This window comes from Eschrichtius robustus, chromosome 16 (genome assembly GCF_028021215.1).
Source record: "Eschrichtius robustus isolate mEscRob2 chromosome 16, mEscRob2.pri, whole genome shotgun sequence".
Classification (NCBI taxonomy): Eukaryota; Metazoa; Chordata; class Mammalia; order Artiodactyla; family Eschrichtiidae; genus Eschrichtius; species Eschrichtius robustus.
The window spans coordinates 16212461-16228289 of record NC_090839.1 but is presented as its reverse complement, the minus strand read 5'-3'; the positions used below and the strand labels follow the sequence as shown (position 1 = coordinate 16228289).

Sequence of the window (15829 nt, the reverse complement as noted above, 5' to 3'; positions counted from 1 at the left end):
ATCATGATTGTATGATAAAATTCAACATCCGTTCCTGATTAAAACAACAACAACAACTTTTAGCCACCTAGGAATAGAAGGGAGCTTTCTTAATCTGGTAAAGAAGTAACTATAAAACATGTACAGCAAACATAATACTTAATGGTAAATTTTCACTTTCAGGAAATTTCCACTTTGAGGTCAGGAACCAGAGGTGCCCATTTTCATCTTGTCTATTCAACATTTGTTGGAAGTTCTAGTAATTGGAATGAGACAGGAAAAATGAAATGTTTAAGTATTAGAAAGAAAGAATAACTTATTGTTTATAGATGACACTGTTTATATAGAAATTACAAAAAATTCTATATATCTATTATTAAAGTTAATAAAAGTTTTGCAAGTTTGCTGAATACTAAGTCAATATACAAAATCAATTATATTTCTATATACCAACTACAAACAGAAAATTAAATTTTAAAAGATAACCTCTAAATGGACTTGAGGACACAGGGAGGGGGAAGGGTAAGCTGGGAGGAAGTGAGAGAGTGGCACTGACATATATACACTACCAAATGTAAAATAGATAGCTAGTGGGAAGCAGCTGCATAGCACAGGGAGATCAGCTCAGTGCTTTGCGACCACCTAGAGGGGTGGAATAGGGAGGGTGGGAGGGAGACGCAAGAGGGAGGGGATATGGGGATATACGTATGCATACAGCTGATTCACTTTGTTATACAGCAGAAACTTAACACAACATTGTAAAGCAATTATACTCCAATAAAGATGTTAAAAATAAAAAAGATAATCTCTATCACAACATCAAAAATAGCAGGTCCCTATGGAGAAAATCATAAAACTATTGAGAGACATTAAAAAACCCAAATAAAAGTTGAGATAGATCATGTTGCAAATATTAGAATACTCACTACTGTAAAGATATCAGTTCTTTACAAGACATGGGGGCGCTATTCTAGAACAGAAGAGATTCAAGAAATAATCAGTTTCAAAGTGTGGTTCTTGATTGGGTCGTGTATCTCTAAGAGAAAAAAGAAAAGTCTTCGTTTCATTCTTACTCTTTAGCTAGACTGGGGAAACCTACCACTGTTTCCAGTTTCTCATGTATTTTTCTAGAGATATTTGATTCATATAAAAGTAAATATGTATATTTTTTTCTTAACTACAACTTCAGTAGTATACTGTTAATATTGTTCCACATCAGGCTTTTAAAAACATACATATTTTGGAAATATTTTTGTACCACTAAATAACTATCATTGTCTTTCTAAATTGTTATGGTTGCATAGGCTTCTTTTGCTTGAAAGTACCTTACTTTATTTAACCTATCCCTTATTGATGGGTATTTAGATTATTTCTAATCTTTTGCTGCAATGAATACATATTTCACACTTGTGAAAGTATGCTTTTGTGATAAATCCCTAAAAGTGATTTGCCAAGGCAGATGTGTGATTTTTTTTTTTTTTTAATTTTATTTATTTATTTATTTTTGACTGTGTTGGGTCTTCGTTTCTGTGCGAGGGCTTTCTCTAGTTGCGGCGAGCGGGGGCCACTCTTCATCGCGGTGCGCGGGCCTCTCACTATCGCGGCCTCTCTTGTTGCGGAGCACAGGCTCCAGACGCGGAGGCTCAGTAATTGTGGCTCACGGGCCTAGTTGCTCTGCGGCATGTGGGATCTTCCCAGACCAGGGCTCGAACCCGTGTCCCCTGCATTGGCAGGCAGATTCTCAACCACTGCGCCACCAGGGAAGCCCAGATGTGTGAATTTTTTATATTGGTTTCCTAAATGATGCTACACCAATGTATGACTGCATCAGCAATGGATGAGAATTCCTGTTTAGTGGAGTTAGATGCACTTAGCCCAGTTCATGACTTTTATATTCCTCATGCCTTTCATTGGTGTACAGCAGTGACGACTGAGTTTGAAATAGCTGTTTTCAGTATGGACTTCACTTGAGATGACCGTAGGTGATGACTTTTAAAACTCTTTCAACATTGCATGCCATTGACTACCAGTATCCTGTCCTCTAATGAGAAATCGGCAAACTCTGGCCTGCAGGTCAAATCTGGCCTGCCATTTGTTTTGGTAAATAAAGCCTTATCGTAATACAGCCACGCTCATTTGTTTACACATTCTCAGTGGCTGCTTTTGCACTACGGAGATTTGAGTAGTTGCAACAGGAGTTACTTGCTGTGCAAGTTCTTTAAGATTATTGGTTACTTGTTCAGGGAGATACTGTCTGTGCAAGAGGGTCCTAAGAGACTGAGACAGGCAGTCAGTGCTGCAACATTCATTCAGGGCCTCTTGGAGCTCCCTAAGTAGAGTATGATGTCCTCAACATGGTTCCCTTGGGACATCAGCCCCTTCAGCCAGAAACCTCACCTGGCGTGCCAGCGTTGCTTAGTGCGTTCAGTGTTGCGAGCCTGTCTTGATTGCTAGAGTCCAAAGGAACTATTGGCTCTATTTCTGTAATTGAAATGTGTTTTATTTTATTTTATTTTTGCCTTTTGCTCTGTTAAGTGTCCCTTTTAGCTCTCAGCTTCAGATAAAAGTGTCTTCAGTTCATAGAGGATTCTATTGTTAGAAGTCCAAGAAACATATGGATAATCTTGGGATATGGCCAGAAACTAATGGATGCTGAAGAGTCCATAGAAGATCCGTCTTTCCTATCACTTAAGTCAATTAAATCAGAATCATTCTTGCTGATATTTGTAAACATGGAGTTAGTAGTTGGTGCATAAGAATTGTAGGGACCGTGGACTTTGTTCTTCTCTTCTTTGACCACATGTAACATATTCAGTCCACACTGAAGTCTTCTGGTTTTATTCCCCATCTTACAAGGCAGTAGCCTGGTTCTCCTATCATGGGGTCCATGGGATGGAGAAGTCTCAGTGTCATTGTCCCATCTAATTTTCTCAAATTCAAACTGACTGTTAATGGGCTTTTGGGTCAGCTTCCTCTAGTTTCTCTCACAGAAGCAGCCTGTCTGCTTTTGTTCCCTTTCTAATTTGTTGCCTTTAAATTTGTCTTCAAGTGTATCATCTTTCTTTTTGTTTTCCTTATGGGACTTTAAAAAACTTCAACCTAAGTATCTACAGAGTCTTCTTATCTCTCCGCCAACAGCCTTTGTCCTCCCCAAGGATGAGAGGGGGATCCCTTTGATCTTTTGCAAGTCTGCTCTCTTAAAGACTGCACTGCTTCAGGCCTGGAATTTTTTCCTGGCTAAGAATTGTCATCTGTGGACACAATAGCCTCTTTGCAGCTCTTAAATAAACAGTCTCTGTTTGTTATAAATCATGGCAGTGGTGCACATTAGTTTGAAGTTACCTTTAGTTCTAAGGACTGATAGCCTTGTCCTTGATCTAATCTTTCATTGTACTAAAATCTACTGGATGTCTGAGCATCATCGAGCTGCCAGGAGCAATACGGTCAGTCGTGGGAAATGGGAAGAAAGCTCCGGGGTCCTTTCTCTGTGGTTGTCTCATCAAAGCTTTCGAATCAGGGCTCTGCCTAAGGATCTCAGAGGCCACTCAGGGCACTTCCATCTTACAGGTCCTGCCTCATACTCTGCCATCTGTCTCACTTTTCTAAAAATCCTCCTTTTTCTTCACCTATTTTATTTTCCTTTCCCAGGACCCGCTTCCCTCCAGTCTTTCTCCTTTTCCTTTCTCTATCCTTAGCTCGTCATGATCATTCCTGTCATCAAGTGACCTGGGTCATGGCTGAGGAACCTGGAAGGAGCTTGGAGACTTTCCCCCCACCTTCTGGTACAGCTTCAGTGCTCCTCTCCCTACTCCTTCTACAGGTCTTGGTCTGGCTTGTGTTTCTTGTGCATCTTCCACACGTGGGAGCGACCCCAGTGCCTGCCCCCTGTGCCAGGCCCAGGTTGGCAACTCACCTTCTGGGCCAGGCCAGGGGGGTAGAGGGCAGGAGAAGGGCCCTGACAGAGCGTGCCTCATGTCTCTCTCCATTATTTTTTAGTGGCCAGTGTGTTTGATATTTTGACTGTTTCCATTTTTTCACTGTTAGAAATAACTATAAATATCTCTTTCACTTACAGTCACAGTGTATGCATATTTGTAGCAGTTGATATGTATTGTCTAAGGAACTTAAAAATAACTTTTTACATTTTTTCTTTTTACAGAAATAATACTGTATTTTTATTACAAAAATAATGCATGGCAGAAAAAATTTTAAATGCCAATAAACTGACAGAAGAAAATAAAAATTACCTGCAGTGTTACTAATAGTTTCATCCATTTTTTATGCAAAATACTGTTTTCCCTTTTACAAACATGAGGCCCTACTATATATACACCTTAACATTAAAGTGAGACTTTTTTTCATGTTTTATTAGATATGCTTCTATAGCATCACTTATCACTGCATAGTATTCCATTCTATAGAATATTCTATACAACATTCTATAGATGTACCAAAGTTTATTTAGCTACTCCCTAATTGTGGACTTTTAGGGTTGTTTTCAGTTTTTCACTGTACTAAGCAGTGCTGCAGCGAACAACCTTGAGTCAGGTCTTTGCACACACCCATAATGCCTCCTCAAAGATAAATTCTCTTTTCTTTAAATTTATTTTTTTAAATTATTTTTGGCTGCGTTGGGTCTTCGTTGCTACGCGCGGGCTTTCTTTAGTTGCAGCGAATGGGGGCTACTCTTCATTGCGGTGCGCGGGCTTCTCATTGCAGTGGCTTCTCTTGTTGCAGAGCAGGGGCTCTAGGCGTGTGGGCTTCAGTAGTCGCAGCATACGGGCTCAGCAGTTGTGGCTCGCAGGCTCTAGAACTCAGGCTCAGTAGCTGTGATGCAAGGGCTTAGTTGCTCCGCGGCATGTGGGATCTTCCCGGACCAGGGCTTGAACCCCTGTCCCCTGCATTGGCAAGCAGATTCTTAACCACTGCGCCACCAGGGAAGTCCTTGAAGATAAATTCTTAGAAATGAAATGACCACCAGGTCAAAGGGCGTGTACGTTTTTTTAAAATTAGTAAACATTATTTTTTAGACCAGCTTTAGGTTCAAGCAAAATTGAGCAGAAAGTATAGTTTCCATGTCCACCCCCCAACCCCACCCTGTGCATGTACAATTTTAAGGATTTCAGTACGTGTTGTCAAATTACCTTTTAGGAAAGTTTCCATCCTTACCTATTGATACATGTTCCCATAGCTCCACAACACTGGGTATTATCATTAAAAAGAAATCTTTGATAAGGCACATTTAAAGCAGAATACCTATTCCTGTCATCATAAGATTCAATTTTTTTTCTTCTGAAATTTATGTTATTTATAACATTATTTATTATGGTTGGTAATGGCAGAATTCCACCAACCTTCCTTCCTTTGCCAGTTTAACAAAAATATAAAAGTAATACATGTACACAAAAATAAATACCCAGAAGGGACAGAAAGATACAAGGAAAACAGTTTAAAAACCTCCCTCCCCACTTACCCAGGCTTTCTCCTGAAAGCCACTTGTTTTTTACTCTAATGGTTTTTAGTAATTGCGGGGTTACCTCTAAAATTCTCAATAAGATATATACACATACATCTGTATTTTTCTTCATTTGTCTTTTTAGACAGCTAACTTTGATAAGTAGCACTGTATTATTAGAATTGCAGATGTCTTTAAGGCCCTGGTGCTTGCTTGTCTCGCTGGATATATGCTTCTTTGGCCTCAGAAAACTTCCCATGTTCACTTTTAGGCTCAGCCATGCATTTGACATATTTGCTAGGGTGATGGCACCCATCATTTGAGGTGTTTGGGAGGAAGGTTTCAGGATATTTGGTCCATCTTATTGGCTGAAATGTCTAGTGTCCTAATCCACTCATTCTGTATCCTTTAATTTCCTTCTGTGAAAGATGAAGAAATTATCACGCCTCCACATCACTCTACCTCCTGTTCTTCCTTTCACCTCCCTATATTCAGATGAGATAGACACTATTATTTTCTTCGTTTTACAAATGAGATACCAGAATTCAGAGAGGTTAAGTGATTTGCCTGAGGTCACACAGCTAGTAAGTAGGTGAAGGAGCCAGGATTTTCCCTCAAGTCCATCTGATTTCAACACCCATACTTAAAAGGTGCCACAGTAACATATTCTCTCTACTCTCTATCCCTCAAGGCTGCTGCCTCTCCTGACCTTCCTGTTTCTGTCATTACTGTCATTTTCCCTGAGTTTAGGAAAAGGTAGGTAGGTCTGTATTCTGATTTTGGCTGCAGAACTTAAAAACTATAAATGACCGTAGGCAAGTCACTCTGCCCTTCTTTGCCTCCATTTCTTCTTCTATTAAATGGGAATAACCTGTGACAAGATGTTTTGTAGAAAAAATGAGACAGTCTGTGTGAAAGTACCCATGTAATGCAAATATCAGGCATTATTATTATTATTTCAGAGCCCAAGAAATATTTGCTGATCTAACAAAGCAAACCAGCAATGTGGACCTAGGCTTCTCTTAGCATAGGTGACTTTTTCGGAAGAATCTTTGACTTTGTTAATTCCTTTTTCTTAAAGTAACATTGAAAAAAAAAATCCATGGTTACTGTTTATTAAGGAAAAGAGCTCTGATTTGGCAGGCGGGGGGCGGGGGGGCGGTGGTATTTTTATACAGACACAGAGGGAAATCCCAAGTCCACAGAGGAGCCAGCTGGCCATTTAAATGGCCCCAGTGTCCTGGCCCTGTGCTGCTTTCCTCTGCTTGTCCTCAGTATTCATGTCAGTCATTCTCACCTGTTGTTTCATTTGTAATTAGTAAATCCTGGAGCCAAAAAGGAAGTCGAGGGGGCGAGGTTAGTCTGAAACGTACCTACTGTCTGCCTCACCCCACCCTATTGTAGTGGTCTGTTTTCTTGTTTCCTCCCCTCAGTTGACCATAATTCAGTGAGTACAGGGATCGCATTGCATTTATCTTTATACCGTCAGGACCTGGGGTATTAGGTCTCCAACAAATGTTTATAAATGAATGAATGTTGGCAGTGTTCTTATGCCTTCTGCAAACTGCAAGGTGGCTTTTGATCCCCATTGTCAACAACAAGCAATGTCCATCAACGTTGTTGTGGTTTCCCTAAAACAAGAATTCTTGAACTTGGTCTGTGGACCTGTCGTGGATCCAGAGAGGGCCTTCAGGGGTTCCCAAAAACCCCTTGAAATCGGATTCATTTGAAGACAGGCATTTTCTGAAGAGCAGAATCTTAGCTTTCATCGCATTCTCAAAGGAGTATGTGACCAAAAATAAGTAGGAAACTGTGGAAAGCTTTTCAACTCTGTGGCATACTCTACCCTACTTATTTTCCTGCACACACACACATATCAATTTGTACATTGATCTCACTTGATAAATAAACCATGTATAACCTGGGTGTGTTAGCACTTTAAGATCTAGATCAGATTAGCGTGACCCCTTGTTTGATGCCCTGTAGAGGTCCAAAGTTTCCCCAAGATGGTATAGATGCCTTAGGCGTGAAGGTGTGGCTTATGTTCTCCTGGTTATCTCTGCCTCCTCTTTCTGTTTCTCAACCTGTCAGCTCATAACTGAAACTCAGTCCCTTCCTGGATGCCATCAAGAGCAAAGAATACACCCACAAAGAGCATTTGTAAGCGTTACCATCTTTGCTAATGATCTGAGAGTCCCGGAAAGGGGTCACATGGCAGAAAATGCAGACCTCCGCCATCTTCCTGGCTCCTCCTCCTTCTGTTCCTCACAGACTTCCCTTAGAATTCCAGGTCACCTTTCATTACTGTGCAGAGCTACTTGGCAGCCTTCAGCTTTTATTTCTGTTATTTTTTTTGCATGGCTGAACCCAAAAAGATGATCAGCAGCCAAAGGGCCTTCCATTTGAAAAGAGTCTTTCTCTTTAGAAGGCAGGTGTGGTTATAAAGACTTTTTTTCTTTATATATATATATATTTCAACATCTTCTCAAATTTCCTGAGGCCATCTTAATCAATTCTGTAGGTCTGTACTCCTATTAAGGATCTCTTTCACATCACTGTGAATGTAGGCCCTTGCAATGAGACAGGACCTGTAAGCACATTGAAGATCTTGTTCTTACATAGAACAAAAGAGCAGGAACATTTTAATTTTCAAATCTGCTAAATTAGTTTCCCTTTCTGTCCCATAAACTGAGTTTCTTCCTCTGTTTAATTTCCTCCAACTGTATTTTCTCCATCTTCTTCTTTTTTTTTTTTTTTTTAATAAATTTATTTTTTGGCTGCGTTGGGTCTTCATTGCTGCGCACAGGCTTTCTCTAGTTGTGGCGAGTGGGGGCTTCTCATGGCGGTGGCTTCTCTTTTTGCCGAGCACGGGCTCTAGGTGCGCGGGCTCAGTAGTTGTGGCGCACGGGCTTAGTTGCTCCGCGGCATGTGGGATCTTCCCGGACCAGGGCTCGAACCCGTGTCCCCTGCACTGGCAGGCAGATTCCTAACCACTGTGCCACCAGGGAAGTCCCATCTCCATCTTCTTTTAAGAGGATAGTAATGTATTTATTTATTTATTTATTTATTTATTTATTTATTTATTTATTTATTTTTGAAGAGTATAACACTAATATGCATTTTATAAAAATTAGAACAATGTGGAAGTATACCATTTAGTTAATGAAATCTGTAATCCTGCTGTCCAGAGACAGCCTCTATTATAATATACACTTTGGTATATTGTATATCCTTTTAGAGATTTAAATTCATGTAATAACAACAACAAAACAGTAATTAGGAGCCAGGTACTGTGCATTGGCTCATTAAATCCTGACAGTGTCTCTGAGATGGGGCCCGTTTACCAAAAAGCAAACTTGAGGCTTATAGCTAACTGGTGACTTGCCTAAGCTTATTTCCAATTTTTGCTACCATAAGCAATCTGTAATAAATAAAGATACATCTAACTATGTGTTCTTGTATGATTATCTCCACATGATAAATTTCCAAAACTGGAATCGCTTGGTCAAAAATTACGCACATTGAAACTTTGGTTCATTTGGAGAAAGACAGTTTAGAGCTTTGCAGTCAGGCACACCAGTGTTCACATTCCCACTGTGACTTGCTGGCCACTTACTAGACTTAACCTGTGCCTCAGTTTGTTCTTTTTTTTTTTTTTTATATTTGGCTGTGTCAGGTCTTAGTTGCGGCACACGGGATCTTTTGTTGTGGCATGCTGGCTCTTCATTGTGGCTCACGGGCTTCTCTAGTTGTGGCGTGCGGGCTTCTCTCTAGTTGTGGTTTGTGGGCTCCAGAGTTCGTGGGCTCCAGAGTGCACAGGCTCAATAGTTGCGTCATGCTGGCTTAGTTGCCCCGCGGCATGTAGGATCTTAGTTCCCCGACCAGGGAGGGATCAAACCCGAGTCCCCTGCATTGGAAGGCGGATTCTTAACCACTGGACCACCGAGAAAGTCCCTCAATTTGTTCTTCTGTTAAGTGAGGCTGATAACAGGAACCTCTGGCTGTGAGGATTGAATGAGATGATGCATGGAATGTCCCTGGCTAGTATCCAACACATAGGAAGAGCAGTATATTAGACAGACCGGTCCCTGCTCTTACAAAGCTGGCATTTTAATGTGGGAGTAGGGGAGGGAACAATGAAAGGCTGGCAGTAAACAAATTAATGAACAGGAAAAAGGACAGTGCTGTGCAGACAGTTAAAAGAAGGTGATATGGGGCTTCCCTGGTGGCGCAGTGGTTGAGAATCTGCCTGCTAATGCAGGGGACACGGGTTCGAGCCCTGGTCTGGGAGGATCCCACATGCCGCGGAGCAACTGGGCCCATGAGCCACAATTGCCGAGCCTGCATGTCTGGAGCCTGTTCTCCTCAACAAGAGAGGCTGCGATAGTGTAAGGCCCACGCACCGCGATGAGGAGTGGCCCCCGCTTGCCGCAGCTAGAGAGGGCCCTCGCACAGAAGCGAAGACCCAACACAGACAAAAATAAATAAATAAAATAAAATTAAATTAAAAATAAAAGATAGCGTCATGTAATGGAAATTCTATAAATCTGGGTTTTTGGAAGTGATTTCAATGGAAGAGCTGTCTCAAAAGAAATTAAGAAATAAAAGTCTGGAATAAATCTCTTAAAAAAAAAAAAAAAAGAAGGTGATATGATAGGTAGGTGGGCGTTTCCTTAGGTTGGTTGGGTTGGGGAAGTCCTCAAGAAGTGACATTTTAAATAAGGTCTGAATGAGGAGGATAGTCTTTAAATTCCTTGGAGTAGAATCTTGGGATCAAAATTACATGCATTAAAATTTGGGGTCATACAAATGAACTATCTATGAAACAGAAACAGAGTCACAGACATAAAGAACAGACTGGTGGTTTGCCAAGGGGGAGGGGGTTAGGGGAGGAGGGATGGAGTGGGAGGTTGGGGTGAGCAGCTGTAAGCTTTTACATATAGGATGGATAAACAACAAGGTCCTGCTATATGGCACAGAGAACTACATTCACTATCCTGTGATAAACCATAATGGAAAAGAATATTTTTTAAAAAAAAGCATGTATTAATATATATATGTGTGTGTAACTGAATCATTTTGCTGTACAGCAGTAATTAACACAACATTGTAAATCAACTATACTTCAATTAAAAAAATTTTTTTTAAATTGTGGGTCATATATTGACCAAATACTGACAAATTGGCCTGCAAAATAATTCTAAAATAATTTACATTCCCTCTGTGTATAGACATGTTTCATTCCTCCACCCTCACCAGTACTTTTCTCCTGATCTTAAAAAGTGGAGTTAAGCAAAAGATTATCCTAGAGACCTTTCTGTCTGTCTTCTAATGAGCTTCGTAGGCAGGGGGAAAAGATAAGAAAACAAGTTAGTCCCTTTGAGGAATCCCTTCTGTTCCTTCTCCCTAAATTAATTGTCCAGCATCACCCCTTATCCTGTGAAGCTCTCTTCTCACTTCCTGCCCTTTTTCTCTGTGCTACTTCCTGCCTGCATTGTGTGATAGGACTGGAAGCCACCAATGTTTTAGCCAATATATTTACATGTTGATTAACCTCCACTTTTCCCCTTGGGAATTAGGCAGTGCCTGGCTCAGAGGAGATGGCTGATCAAGCCTTGCTTTTGCTATAAAAACAAGGCAGCTTTTAGAGATAAGCTGGTTTTTCCAGATGAATTTGTTGGCAAGGGTATAATACCTTCTGTAAGTTAAAACTATGCAGAGGCCTCTGCACATCTTTCTGTTATAGTCAAACCCTCTCCTCTATGGCATGCGGTCAGGGGAGAGGGCCTTGAGCTCTGGACCCTACAACTGCTTCTGCCCCAGAATCGGTGGGTAATAAGACCTCTTTTGTTTGTTTGGAATGCCTATATGATTACATATTGTTTGTGGATCTGTTCTGTGAAGCCTTTTATCATGCTACGTAACCTGTGTTATAAGAAACATTCTCTTTGTAGGTCTTGAGCTTAGTGCAGCAACAGTAAGTGATATAGCACATGTTAAATTACAGACCTCATTCAGGTACTGTTTTTATTTCAGTTGTGTTTGTTTATAGCATACACATGTATTAGAATTTAATGCCTGATTCAAGCCTTAAAGAAAATAATATTGTGTAGCTTAAACTCACAGACAAATGGATTAAAAGTCACTAGTTCTTAAAATGTAATTTCTTTTTATAATCTTTTTAAACTCAGCAACTTAAATAAAACATCCTGAGGGCAACATGTGTTAGCGAGGGGGGTCTGGGGGTGGCGTGGGGAGGGAATGTGTTTGGTGAAATTGTCCAGGAGCAAAGCACCGCTCACTTGAAGCCCAGAAATTTGTCATCCAAATATGTGCAGATTGCTGGTGCTATAAATAGTTTGAACTCAAGTAAACAGCTTCTTCCCCCTTGGAAGCTTGGCCATTGTTCAGATGCCAGAGCAGCCCGGGAGCAACATCTCACACCACATGCTTGCGCCCTACTCTTAGGCTGCTGTCAGCGACCCCGGTCCCCAGGGCTTGAGATGACTGGGGGCCACATCCTCAGGCCCTTCCGTTCCCCACCTTCGGCTCCCACCCCGACCCAGCCCATCCAACAGCTTTATGGACCTGCCTCTGCTCTAGAGGAGCCCAGACCTAAGATCCCTGGCAGCTCTAAAAAGCCGTGGGGCCACCTGGCCATTGACTGAAGTCGATTTAGGAGACACAGACATTCTCTTTTCAGGGCAGAAGCACACACGACTCATCCCTTTCTTGTGGAGCCAAGAAGAGCAGCACAGTGATCCGAACGGCCATGCCAGCAGCTGCCCTGTGCCAGCAGCTGCCCTGCCATATGCCAGGCAGGCAGGCCACTGACGTTTCAAAAGCCCCGTTGAGGACTTGAGCAAAATGCTGACACTACAGCAACTGAGGACATTCCACAGTTTATTACTATATTTCCCTTGGAAAAAATAAGTCTCTTTCTCTGAAAATTCCTCCTTCAGCTGCATTCATCATGTCAAATGCCCGTGTGGAGGCTATGAAGATCTTGACGTTTAGCTATTGAGAGGACAGAGGACAGGGATGGTAGCAAGTAAAGGATAAGGATCAGGAACCTGGATTCTTGGGCAAGTTACCCAACTTTTCTTACCTTTAGTTTCTTCATCTGTCAAGCGAGGATAATCCTGTTTCGTGGAGTTGAAGAGAAAATGGATGTAACAGTACTTTCTGGATTGTACCGAACAGTAGACTGTAAAGGTGGGAAAGTGGAAAGGGTCTCCCAAGCCTGGCCTTCTGTATTCTGTGGGCTCAAGCCGATGAGCCAATGCCTCTCAGCCTTAGTCTTTTTATCTGTAAAATGGAAAAGTCAATACCTGCCTTGCAGGAGTGTTGTGAAGATTAGAAATAACATATGTAAAGCTCTGGCAGATGGTAGATAATAGATAAACGGCAATAATAGTTATTGTTACATTTCATGTGGAGATACTCACTCTGGGCGGTTTAGGATTCTTCACCTGGAGAAACAGCTTCATTTTGTAGATGTCAGGATGACCAAAAGGCCCAGCTAAACGCTCATGGCAATAACTGATAAAAACAGATAACATTTTTAAAAATCAAAGTAATCATGAAATCATCAAAAAAAAAAAAAAAAAAATCTACGAGTCCAGAAAGGCTGCTTACCCCCTTACCTGAGGCAGCCATTTAATTTTTCTGCTTTTAGCTCTTCTGGTGGTTATCTCCATTTCTCTAAGTAATATTGCCTCTATTACTTTTTAAAAATTAAGCTTGTTTTTGTTAAAACGGCACATGCACATAGGTTTGCTTTGTTCTTTTAAGGTCAAATATCATTATAAACTGACACTAGAAAACAGCTGTCCCCTGCCTCCACCCCATTTTCCCTTCCCTCCTGTCCTGCTCCCAAGACCATCCACTTTTGATCCTGTTAGGTTTTTGTTCTAGTGTTTCTCTCTCCATATATCTAAGTAATATGCTTATGCAGCCATCTCTGTCTTTAAAACATTTTTATTATGGAAATTTTCAAACATACAGTACTAGAGAGAATAGTATAACAGATCGTCATGTACCACCCATTACCCAGCTTCAAGAATCGTGACCAAACTTGTTTCATCTGTGCTTGTGGCCATTTTCCCCCTGCTCATAGATAATTTGGGGATAAATTCTAGACAACATTTCACCAATAATTACTTCAGCATGTATCTCTAAGAGAATAACTCCTTTTTTTAAAAACATAACTACACTCCCATTATTACACAATGAAATAATTAATAATCCCTTATTACTAGCAAAGATCTCCAATTAACTCAAAATATTTATTTTTCAAATGAGATCCAAACAAGGACCACACAGAACCGTACCGCTCTTTATTCATCAGTTTTAAACATTGCCCGTTGACCTCCTAGGATGGCACATGAGGCCTTAGCCTTGTTATAAACACCACAGCCCCGCTCACTCTTTTCTCCCTTACCCTTTTCTCCCAGCACCACAGTTTTTTGGTTAAATTCGTATTCGCTGTTTTTCAGTGTTACGGCACTGTAAATATTATTTACCGCTGAGCCAGTAACGTTCTAATTATTTTTCCTTTCTGTCTGACGGTTTTCCTGGACTTAACAATAGCTTCTTCTTTAACATGCTCAGTTTCCCTTGTTCTGTCGTGCTGAATCTTTCCCGTAGACTTTCAGTACAGTTTTTGGCAGGCTTGTCAGAGTCCCGTCCTATTTTCCTGGAGCTTCCACCCTTCTGCTTGAGTCAGACTGACGCTCCTTAGGCTCTCGAGTCAGCCAGGTCCCAAAGCTGCCTTCTTCTTCTCCCCCTCCCCCTCCCCTCCTCCTCCCCCTCCCCTCCCCCTCCCCTCCTCCTCCCCCTCCCCTCCCCCTCCCCTCCCCTCCCCTCTCCCTCCCCTCCCCTCCCCTCCCCTCTCCCTCCCCTCCCCCTCCCCTCCTCTCCCCTCCTCTCCCCTCCCCTCCCCTCCCCTCCCCTCCCCTCCCTCTCCCCCCCCCCTTCTCCCCCTGTGCCTTTCACTTCTATTATTAGATCCCTGCTTTGCAAAATCTTACTTTTGGGGACTTGCCTGGTGGCGCAGTGGTTAAGAATCCACCTGCCAATGCAGGGGACAGGGGTTCAAGCCCTGGTCCAAGAAGATCCCACATGCCGTGGAACAACTAAGCCCGTGCGCCACAACTACTGAGCCTGCACTCTAGAGCCCGCGAGCCACAACTACTGAAGCCCGCGCACCTAGAGCCCGTGCACTGCAACAAGAGAAGCCACCGCAATGAGAAGCCTGCGCACCGCAACGAAGAGTAGCCCCACTCGCTGCAACTAGAGAAAGACCGCACACAGCAACAAAGATCCAACGCAGCCAAAAATAAATAAATTAATAATAAAAATAAATTAATTACAAAAATAAATTTTTTTTAAATCTTATTTTTTAGTTTAAACGCTTGTTTAGGTAAACTTCTCCAGAAGTTTACTGAGAAAACAGTACATGAGTGATAAATTGTTCTAAGTCCTTGCAGTTCTGAAAATGTCTTTATATTGCCTTTCTGAGTATAAATTCTAGGCCCCAAATCATTTTCTTTTAGAACTTTTCCCTTGGAATGCATTGCTCCTTTTCCTCAGGCACCCAGCATTGCTGGCAAGAGGTCTGATACCAGTCTGATTCTTTTCTCTTGAAATAATCTGTCTCTCTAGAAACTTGTAGCATTTTTTCCTTATGAATTCTGAAAGTTCAGGACACTGTGTCTGGGTGTGGTCTTTTCTCATACTCTCTGTGCATTTTAAGCTTTGCCGTTCGAAGATGCAGTCTTCCTTCGGCTCTGGGAAATTTTCCTCTTGATTTCTTAGATAACTTCCTGTTGTACTTTCCTTTCCTTTCTATTCTGTTCTTTTTATGGAATTCCTATTTAGTCTGACATTGAACTTCCTGGATTGTTGTTCTATATCAAGATCCTTTTGTATCCTTTGAATATTTTTTCCCTATGTTTTGAAAGATTTCCTTTTCATATTTTACAGTCCTTCTCTTGAATTGTTAATTTCAGTATTCATATTGTTAATTTCTAAGAGCCCAGTTTTGTCAGCTTATTTTATGCTTTATGGACACAGTATCTTCAGAATCTCTCTGAAGATGTAAGAATTTTTCTGTAAAGCTTTTCATTTGCCTGAATCTTTTTCCCATGATGGAGTCTATTTTCTCTTTATTTCAGTCTCTGTCACGCTGTTGGTTTTCCTCAGATGCCCTATGATAGTTTTTTCTTTTTGCCATTGGTAATCAATAATAAAAGCCTCCTTTTAGGAGCGAGGCCTGGGGTTTGCCTGGGGTTCTGCAGAGCTTCCTGACCCTCTGTGTGCTGCGAGTGTGTTGTGGGCAGCTGACTGGCACAGGACCTTCAGTGGGTCCCCTAATTTTCAGCCCTCTTCCTA

The 15829-nt window shown here is 41.5% G+C and overlaps 1 protein-coding gene, 1 long non-coding RNA gene and 1 pseudogene across 5 annotated transcripts in view; 1 reads left to right on the top strand and 2 right to left on the bottom strand.

Annotated features, from left to right (window-relative positions):
* Window positions 1–15829, top strand: part of PKIG (cAMP-dependent protein kinase inhibitor gamma) — a 106748-nt gene that overhangs the window by 47603 nt on the left and 43316 nt on the right. The window lies entirely within an intron of this gene.
* LOC137749617 (uncharacterized) lies at window positions 102–14168 on the bottom strand. The gene is made up of 4 exons (XR_011070232.1): window positions 13878–14168; window positions 12883–12976; window positions 12543–12742; window positions 102–235 (listed from the first exon to the last, which is right to left on the bottom strand). It is a non-coding gene; the product is annotated as an uncharacterized lncRNA (long non-coding RNA).
* On the bottom strand, window positions 2552–3479 carry LOC137778576 (bromodomain-containing protein 7 pseudogene; annotated as a pseudogene).